This window comes from Euleptes europaea, chromosome 4, assembly GCF_029931775.1.
Source record: "Euleptes europaea isolate rEulEur1 chromosome 4, rEulEur1.hap1, whole genome shotgun sequence".
In the NCBI taxonomy this organism is placed as follows: domain Eukaryota; kingdom Metazoa; phylum Chordata; class Lepidosauria; order Squamata; family Sphaerodactylidae; genus Euleptes; species Euleptes europaea.
The window spans coordinates 21,456,248-21,466,857 of NC_079315.1; positions in this window are offsets into that span (position 1 = coordinate 21,456,248).

The following is a 10,610-nucleotide window of genomic DNA, read 5'->3' on the forward strand; positions in this document are numbered from 1 at the left end:
TTTTCAAGGATGCTCCTGATTCCTACTGCACAGTGGCAGTCAGGGTATTTTTTTCTTTCTGTATCGAGGTTGGGTGACTTGATACAAGACTGCAGTTACGGATCTAGGGATAATTTCGGCTCGGCTGCCGTTACAGACAGTGGGGCCACTTGCCAGTGACTTAAGATGGGAACAGGATCAGATTTCCAAATCTTTGTATTGAGCACTTAGGACTAAAAGGCGACTTGCCTTGTGTGTATCTCATGGGGGTGGGCCCTGTGTGCAGTGGCTGACAGGCACATTCTCTGGTTTTATCACTTTGTAGCTAGGACCTTTTTTTAATGGAGACTGCAGTGAACATTCTTAAGTGGGAGGTATAGACATTCTGGAATGTAGAACATTTGTTCTCGTGCTGAAATTGTTTACATGAAAAAAAAGATTACATTTATGACTTTGTAATCTGCAATGTGCAATTTTGTACATGTTGTGTTAAAACTAAGTTTATAAGATACTGTATGTATAAATACTTGACTGAGTATTTGATATAAATACTTGACTGAGTATTTGATATAAATATCAGAACATTAAAATGGCTTTATATTCATACCATATCTTGTTGGTGTTATTTTTCATTCCCAAAGAAAAAGCAAAGACCTTTTATTTACAAATAAATGCCAGGGTAAATGCACAGATGTTTGCTCTACAAAAAATTAAGAAGAAGAAGAAGAGTTGGTTTTTATATGCCGACTTTCTCTACCACTTAAAGCAGAATCAAACCGGTTTACAATCACCTTCCCTTCCCCTCCCCACAACAGGTAGGTAGGTGGGGCTGAGAGAGTGTGACTAGCCCAAGGTCACCCAGCTGGCTTCACGTGTAGGAGCAGGGAACCAAATCCAGTTCACCAGATTAGCCTCCGCCGCTCATGTGGAGGAGTGGGGAATCAAACCCGGTTCTCCAGATCAGTATCTACCGCTCCAAACCACCGCTCTTAACCACTACACCACACTGGCTCTAACTATGATTATCTATTTAAATGAGTCACCGATGGCCGTTATTTAAAGATGTCATTCACTACATTCAGATGTCGTACAGTTCTGAAATTAAACTGAAACTTGTTAGCACGGGGTGCAAACATGTCTTGTGTACTGGGCTAGTGTGCGTCTTTCACAACTTTTTTCTCTTCACTGTTTCCCCAAGCTTCAGTTCACCCAGGTGCCTGCCTTTTCCAGTGATGGCGAACTGAAGTATGTTTACTCCCCACAAACAGGTTCTAAACTGTGATAAACTCAAGGTTTAGAATCTTGGCTTGTAGGGGGAGTAAACAACTTCCAGTTTGCCACACTGCCTACGGTATATACGGAGGCCTGTGAGAGAAGGGGCCATGCTCAATGTCAGAGTATCTGCTTTGCATGCAGAAGGTCCCAGGTTCAATCCCCAGCATCTCTAATTAAAAGGATCAAGTAGGAGGTGATGTATAAGACCCCTACCTGAGACCCTGGAGAGGTGCTACCAGTCTGAGTAGACACTGCTGACCTTGATAGATTGATGGTCTGATTCGGTATAAGGCAGCTTTGTGTGGGATTCCGTGAATGTGCTAAGTGCTACCAAACAAGCTGTGTTTTGCTAGAGGCTTCTGAGATCCCTGATGTCAGTTTGTCATGAAACATGAATGCAGCCGGAGTATGCAACCAAAGTCCAGAGAGCATTGTGACTGATTGGCAATTTGAATCCAGATTTCTCATGACTGCAACCCTCCAAACTGATCAAACCAGGCATTGTGGCTTGTCAGTTGCTCAAGAATCCCATTTTTAAAAAGTATCAGGCACTGAAACATTTAGTAGCGCTTAGCACATTCCTTCTGCCCCTGGCAGGCTACCAAATGCATGGGGAGGGTTGTGGTTGGCTAGGGGGGTACATGTGGCAACGCAGGCCTGCGCTATACCATGTGTGTTCAGTAATATGTCATTCCTGCCTTCCATGCCCTACAGGGTGCTTTCTAAGTTATCCTTAGAAATGACATGCTTGCAATGAACAAGATTGGCCACCAGATTCAGAAGCACCCACTCTGATTTACAGATGGAACCTGTCCAATTTAGCTGGTGCTTGCTGCCAGAATTCAGTTGAAAAGAAATATAGTTTTAGCAAGAACATTATTCTTGATTTTGAAGTGGTGTTAATGGGTACTAAGCCACAAAGTCAAGACTACAGAAGGCTGGCAGAGTGGCCAAATCAATTTGGATCGGGATTTCAGGGTGGGCTACAAAAATTATTCCATCCTCTTCCTTTGCATGTGTTTCCCATGAGTGGCTAATATTAGATTTGGAGGGGGGGAAATTCCCCTACCAGGTGTGTTATAAATAGTGTCTGCTCTCCTGTGAGTAAGACATGACTCAGAACAGTTGGAAAGTGTCTGTGAATTGTGGGGAGGGACAGTTGATGTGTGTTTTGCTTTTTATTATTACATGCTTATTCCATCTTGAAACTTGAGGGTATACCTAGGGCTCCTAAGTGGCCTCCCATCCATGTACTAACCCAGATCCACTTATTTTCTTTTGAACTGCTGCATTATGTGCCCTGAAACCATCAAGTGCCCTTAGGGGCCTTTATGTTGTCAGTAGGCCACAGATGATATAATGCATGTAGGCTGGTAAACACTGGCTAGTAACTTTTACTTAAATAATACTGTTCATATGGCCAATTCAGCCCTGAACAGTGTCACGCCAAGACTAAAATGAAAGAAAAAGAACTACCCATCTATCCGGATATCTAGATCACCAATAAGAAAATTAGTATTTTTTTTAATCCTAATTGACTGGGTAAAAACCCTTGGTAACTGCCAATGTAGCATTAAAATCCACCCCTGCTAAAAGAACCCTCAAATTATCCAATTCACAGACACATTCCTAGATAAAAGGCTTTATCCATCTGTCTCGAGCTTCATTGAGCAGGTCGCAGCTAAACAAGGAATGCTGAAGAGAACCAGAACCACATTGATATACTCTTTCACAATACGGTACCCACATTGTGGCCAGAACCACATTGACATACTCTCTCACAATACGGTACCCTATTTAAATGACCCATTAACTCCTCTGATGGAATGGTATTCCATCTAGCCAACATAAATAATCGTCTGTAATGTGGGATTGTCAGAAAATCAAAATACGTTGGAGAGATTGCGGCAAGTTTAGACCGAGGTATAGAGGTGAACATACTCTTACGTGCTCTTATTGTAGTACTGAAATCCAGTTTTTGCAAGCAGCTCAGGATTAAAGAGCTGCCGATAACCCACGGCTAGTAATTTTTGTGGGCTAGGAGTCAAAAGGATGGATTTTTTAAAAAACAGAGGGAGGTATACAAGCAATCAATTTTATTAATGTTTTAGTCACATGCCTTAACAATATTTAGATTAAAACCAAACAAGACACATAACCCACAACACCCAGAATGACATGAATAAGTTTTAAAATGTTAGTCACATTTATACATATTACTGATTTAAACATCATAGTTCCCCTAAACTATTCTTGCTATGGCAACTCCAGAGCCTAATTTTTACCAATTTCTTCCTTAACTTACACACTAACATAATTTTTAAAAAGCCCCACTAGGCATGATCTTAGAATTAAAATCTAAACTCGGCCCTCAACTCTATCTAATACATCTAGGATATGCTGGGTTAATTTAAGATGAATGGAGTCATAAAGTGAGGAACTGAACAAAATATGTGGGAGGTCCTCTACTGAACCCAGGGAACAGGGACATAGCCATAGATTATGGGGAATTTTTAAATATCTGCCGTGGGTATAAGCTGAAGGCATAGTTTGAAATTGTGCCCTGCTCTCCTTAACCTTGGGTCAGGAGGTATACAGAGGACTGCTCTCATTCACCCAGGATCCAATGGCCATCTATTTCAGGATCCTTTCTTCTCTGCTGATATAATTAGAGAAAATATTGTGGTGATACCCACACACACCCAGGGAAGGCCTGTGCTGTTTAATACTTCATTTGCAGTTAAGCACCTCAGGGTGTTGATGGGCTAAGCACAATATTCAAAGTACCAAATTAAGAACCTGGGCAAACAGGAATGAGGTAGCGTCTGAGACAGCCGAACAAATATTTATCCACAAAGTATTTGGTAGATAATTGAAGGGTGGCCAGTGCAGGGTGGAGATGCAGTTTGCAAAGAGACAAGGCTCTGCTTGTTTGCGCGTCCAAGCAGAAAGAATATACCCAGTCCTGGAAAAGTAATTTGCCAACAAGACATTTGCAAAGCTACAGAATCCTTAATGGGGCAGTCTAAAAGGTAAAGGTCCCCTGTGCAAGCACCGGGTCATTCCTGACCCATGGGGTGATGTCACATCCCGACGTTTCCTAGGCAGACTTTTTTTGCGGGGGGGGGGGGGTTGCCAGTGCCTTCCCCAGTCATCTTCCCTTTACCCCCAGCAAGCTGGGTACTCATTTTACCGACCTTGGAAGGATGGAAGGCTGAGTCGACCTTGAGCCAGCTACCTGAAACCGACCTCCGTCAGGATCGAACTCAGGTTGTGAGCAGAGCTTGGACTGCAGTACTGCAGCTTACCACTCTGCGTCACGGGGCTCTAATGGGGCAGTCTAGCTGGCATTTATTAACCTGAAATGGGGTCTCAGCTAGGGTTGCCAGGTCCCTCTTCACTATCGGTGGGAGGTTTTTGGGGCGGAGCCTGAGAAGGGAGGAGTTTGGGGAGGGGAGGGACTTCAATGCCATAGAGTCCAGTTGCCAAAGTGGTCATTTTCTCCAGGTGAACCAATCTCTATCGGCTGGAGATCACTTGTAATAGCAGGAGATCTTCTGCTATTACCTGGAGGTTGGCAACCCTAGTCTCAGCCCCTGCAGGGATGTCATTGGTGTTTACATAATCCAGGTTTGTAGATGTGCCCTGACAGAAACACGTATGTCATGCATCCACTGGTCCAACTCAGACCAAATGCTCACAGCTGCGTTGTCAGGGACCTCTCCAACTTCAGGCCTGGTCTGCTAACCACCCCCCCAAACAAGATCAGGCTCACTGGGGTTCATGCGTATAGAACACATATGCTTGGATAATAGGAGGCCATCTATTGGGCCTGTGCTGCTTATCAGATTGCCAGTCAATTTCTGGAGGCAGTGATTCTTCCCATTTTCAGATCTGTGTTAGAGCACTAAATTAAAAGTAGAAGTGCAAACAGTTTTTCTTTTTTAAGTTAGATCTTGATTACAATCTGGTACAGCTACTTGGGCCGTAAGGAAACTCCCCACCAGATTCAGCCAGCGTAGTGTAGTGGTTTGGAGCGGTGGACTCTAATCTGGAGAACCGGGTTTGTTTCCCTACTCCTACATATGAAGCTAGTTAGGTGACTTTGGGCTAGACACAGCTCTCTCAGAGCTCTCTCAGCCTCACCTACCTCACAGGGTGTCTGTTGTGGGGAGGGGAAGGGAAGGTGATTTTAAGCCAGTTTGATTCTTCCTTAAGTGGTAGAGAAAGTCGGCATATAAAAACCAACTCTTCTTCTTCCCTTCTCAAACCATCTTCCCTCTGATCCTCCTAAAAAGCAATGTTCATAATCTAAGGATAGGCCTACCTTTTATCAGCTGGCTCTTCTTTCATGGAAGTGGGTCCGGCTCACTGTGATCTTCTGATGCTTGAGGTAGAACATCAACATGGATTTAAAAATGATAAAAATACATTGAGTGATAGAACTGGCCTGCCCTTCAGTGGTTTCTGCTTTATGGGCCCTGAAGTTTGGGCTCCCCCCCCCCACACACACACAACTGGTTATTTTCATCCCTCTCTTGCAAGAGAGTATACCAACTAAAACAGACTCCAGAACTAAATGTTTTAGGAGAAGGTGCTTGCTACTGGGAACAGTGTCCTCGTATCTCCTCACTCAACTCTTCCACCCGCCCCAGTACCATCCAGTAATGCATCAAAGATTATTGTGATGTTAATGTGCTACAAATTTCCCTTATTTACTGCAAAAAATACAGATAACGAAGTGGATGTGAAAGGTCACAGTGCAATGATGCCTCATCACATATTATATTGCTAGATATTACCAGGGACAGAGATGTGGGGCAGCTGTTTTCTCTTGTCAGCGACAAGTCTCACATAGGGTTGCCAACCCTGGGATGGAGAATTCCTGGAGATTTGGGGATGGAGCCTGGGGAGGATGGGGTTCTCGCTCTAAAGAGGAGGGCATCTTGGAATGGGTGATTCCCACCAATTGCTCAGGGAGGCAGGATTTCTTCAACTTCCTGTCTCCTGGGTAGGAATTGTCCAGGCTCAGTTTTGCTTCCTGCCTCGACAGGGAGTGCATCTTCTGAGTGGATTCCTTGCCTTTCTCCTCAGTTCAACCTCACACTTGAGAGACTTTTATCTCAGACTGACTTCTTTCCTTTTTCACACCTCTCCTCAGCTTCTCTCCTGCTTCTTCTGTCTCTGTGGCCTCTCTCCCCTCCCCCCTTCAGAATGGCCGCTCAGCAAACCTCGGAAACTTAAGGGGCTATGTGGGAGAGATGAGGTTCTCTCTGACAATGACAGGGACCCTCTTCTTCTTCTATCTGTTCCTTGAGGAGAGAGATCCCTGGATGATTGTAGCCCAGAGTGGACTACGAAGACTGCCATGGCTCAAAAATGAAAGTTCCTGAAAGCACTCCACGAAAAAGGAGTAGAAATGGCTCCTCAAGTGCAAACAGAACCTTGGATACTTACCATTAGGGTATTTCTGCTCTGTAATTAGGAGGTCATATTGTCCCCACCCCACCCCAAAAAGATAGAAGAGAGGAATGTTTATGAAGAGCCGAATCATGAGTCTGGTCAAACCTACATGATTAAGTTGCAGTGGGAGAGATGCATGCTCGCTCTAACCCTCCTTTGCCCCCACACATATTGCTCCTCTGGTTATTACATGTTTGCTTCTGTGACTTACCTGTTTTCGTCGTTATTTCTTCTCTGTTCTGTTTCCTTCCGTTCTTGGGTTCATTAACTCATGAAGTAACCAAAATGAGCCTGGGTGACTCCCACCCAGGAGACAGGAAGTTGAAGACATCGGTCCTGCCTCCCGGAGAAAGTGATTGGAATCACCCATTCCATGACACCTTCCTAACAGAGCAGATGAACCCCCCCAGTGCAAGTATCCAAGATTCTATTTGGGGAAGCGGGATCTCAGCAGGGTACAATGCCATAGAGTCCAGCCTCCAGAATAGCCATTTTCTCCAGGGGAACTGGTCTCTGTTGTCTGGAGATCATCTGTAATTCTGGGAGACCTGCAGGCCCCACCTGGATGCTGGCAACCCTACTCCCATGTAACATCTAGCTTTGAATTGTATCATAGAAACTGGGTTAAATAATTGTTTTCTAAGTTTTGGCTGTGACTACATGATCCGAACGACTCTTGCCTTGAAAACCCTACAGGGTCGCCATAAGTCAGCTGTGACTTGATGGCACTTTCCAGCAGCACCACACATGATCATACTTGATCTCCCCCCACCCCCTGTCCAGCTCATTCTGAGAAAAGGGACTTCACTCAGGCTCAGAGCAGACTTTTCAGATTTACTCCTTTTCTCTTTTCCTTTTGGTATGCGCCTCTCAAGAAATCCCCTGTGCAGTTCGATGATGAGAGTTCTCCAAATGTGTAAATTCTCTGCAGCTGTTTGATAGCAAACATTAGTCTCTCCTACCTGACCATTTTGAAGTCAACTTGTGTTGCATGAAGACTGCTGCTATGCAGTAGCAGCAGCAAATGAGAGCTGGCATAGAAAACTCTCTTATTGACTGTTCATGTGCAATAGCATTTAGTAAATCATGTACACATTTCACTTATCCACTTAACCCATTGAGGAAATTGTGAAGTTTTATGATTTCACAATACTGGTTTTACTTCTAAGCTGCCTTGACTAGGACTCTGGACTTTGGAAATGTATTTATGCCATAAACAAATAAATAAATAGGATAATAGAATCATAGAGTTGGAAGGGACCACCAGGGTCGTCTAGTCCAACCCCCTGCAAAATGCAGGAAATTCACATCTCTCTCTCTCTCACACACACACACACACACACAGTGACCCCTACTCCATGCCCAGAAGATGGCCAAGAAAATAATTCAGTCAGATTTTGATTCTGCAACACAAATTTTGATAACAAAATCCAAACTGCTATGTTGTCACAGAGCTGAAATTAATGTATTTTTAATTGCAAATGCATCCCAAAAAGGGTGAATGTCCATACTCAGATTTCATTTATTAATACGGCAAATGCCATTAAAAAAAAACATTACTGTCGGTTACAGAATTAAAACTGGAGAATATACAGTAACTAAAACTATAGGATATACAATTCATAGAGTTTTAAAAAAATTAAAAGACCTCTAATTAGTAAAACATTCTCCATTTTAAGTTAAATTACCAAGCCCCAGCTTTGACTGACGGGTCTTATATATTGCGGCACAGAATTTCGCTACTTGTTTCACTCTCTGGTTTGATCCACCCCACAGGAGACTCCTCAGCCTCCCTTCCTCGGAGCTATCCTTTATTAGATCAAGGAGAGGGGAAATTAGCCTGCATCAGACTTCCTGGTAGAAAGAGCACCTGAAAAAGACATGCGCAGGAGATTCAACTTCACCTGACCGTGTGTGTGTGTGTGTGTAAAGTACTGTCAAGTCGCAGCCAACTTATGGCGACCCCTTTTGGGGTTTTCATGGCAAGAGACTAACAGAGGTGGTTTGCCAGTGCCTTCCTCTGCACAGCAACCCTGGACTTCCTTGGTGGTCTCCCATCCAAATACTAACTAGGGCTGACCCTGCTTAGCTTCTGAGATCTGACGAGATCAGGCTAGCCTGGGCCATCCAGGTCAGGGCTTCACCTGACCATACTGTTAACTTATTTATTTGTATTTACTTCATTTATACCCCATCTGTCCCATGGAGACCCAAAGCAGTATACATCATTCTCCTTTCCTCCATTTTATTCTTACATCGACCATATGAATTAGGTTAGACTGAGAGTGGGTGACTGGCCCAAACTAACCCAGCAAGCTTCTATGCCAGAGTAGGGATTTGAACCTGGGATGTCCAGTGTCCTAGTCCAGTGTTCCAACTGGTACACTACATTAACGCTTTCTCTCTATGCAGCACAGAAAGCAGCCTATCTGCTAAAGCTACACTGTATAAAGGAACTCTGCTTAAACAAGTGCACGATTGGCAGAAATTTGCCTTGCACAGTTGTCTCCATCATGGCCAGAAAAGGCTGGTCAGATGGAATTTCATCACACAACACATAGTTAAATTGTGGAACTCCCTGCCCCAGGATGTGATGATGGCTGCCAACTCGGAAGGCTTTAAGGGGGGAGTGGACATGTTCGTGGTGGGCCTATCCATGGCTACTAGTCAAAATGAATACTAGTCATAATGCATACCTATTATCTACAGTATCAGTGGAACATGCCTATTATATTAGGTGCTGTGAAACACAGGCTGGATGCTGCTACTGTCGTCTTGTTTGTGGGCTTCCTAGAGGCACCTGGTTGGCCACTGTGTGAACAGACTGCTGGACTTGATGGGCCTTGGTCTGATCCAGCATAGCTTTTCTTATGTTCTTAATTTCTACCTGCTACTCTGCTGCTTCAGGCATACAACCTCCCTGAGGGCTGATTCATGTGCACGTATGCATGAATCAGTTTCTCATTAAGGGATGATTTACCGCTGAATGTATTTGTTGGAAATACCATTCTTTCTGTGGTGCACGTTTCATACCTGCAAGTCATCCCATGGTATTGCCGATATGATACGATGACCACATGTGTGTGACTCCACCCTCAGCCATCCTTACGTCTTTAAAATGAACTTCCCAAGATGATTCTTTTGATGGGCTTTTAGAGAAGAGGAGGAGGAGGAAGAAGAGTTGGTTTTTATATGCCAACTGTACCACTTAAGGAAGAATCAAACCGGCTTACAATCACCTTCCCTTCCCCTCCCCACAACAGACACCTTGTGAGGTAGGTGGGGCTGAGAGTGTATGACTAGCCCAAGGTCACCCAGCTTCATGTGAAGGAGTGGGGAAACAAATCCAGTTCACCAGATTAGCCTCCGCCGCTCATGTGGAGGAGTGGGGAATCGAACCCGGTTCGCCAGATCAGAGTCCACTGCTCCAAACCACCACTCTTAACCACTACATCATGCTGGCTCTCCAGCAACGTTTCCGTCAGCTGAAGTAAAACAGGGTTGTTCTCTGTCAGAGGAGAGTTCAGCAATCCAAAGTTTCGGACCATGTTTGTCTCTGCACCCTTAGAGCACTCTTAAACATTGAGAGTTGCAGCTGAGGAGTGTTGACTTTCCCTGTGACAGATGGTGCGCTCACATGGCATACTGTACACAATGCGTCATCTATTTACATCTTTTTTTACATTAGCCACAGATGGCTTGGCACAATTTTTTAAATATATAAAAAAATACCTCCTAACTTTATTTTTCTCATTCTGTTTATACTTTGATGCCAAATTATGGATTTGTGCACAGAGCTTCAGTAGCCAGGAAACTGCTCACTCACATGACCACGACGGGCCTATCATAAGCAGGGCTGTAAAGCCTTAATAAAGGTAATTGGTAGATCAGTC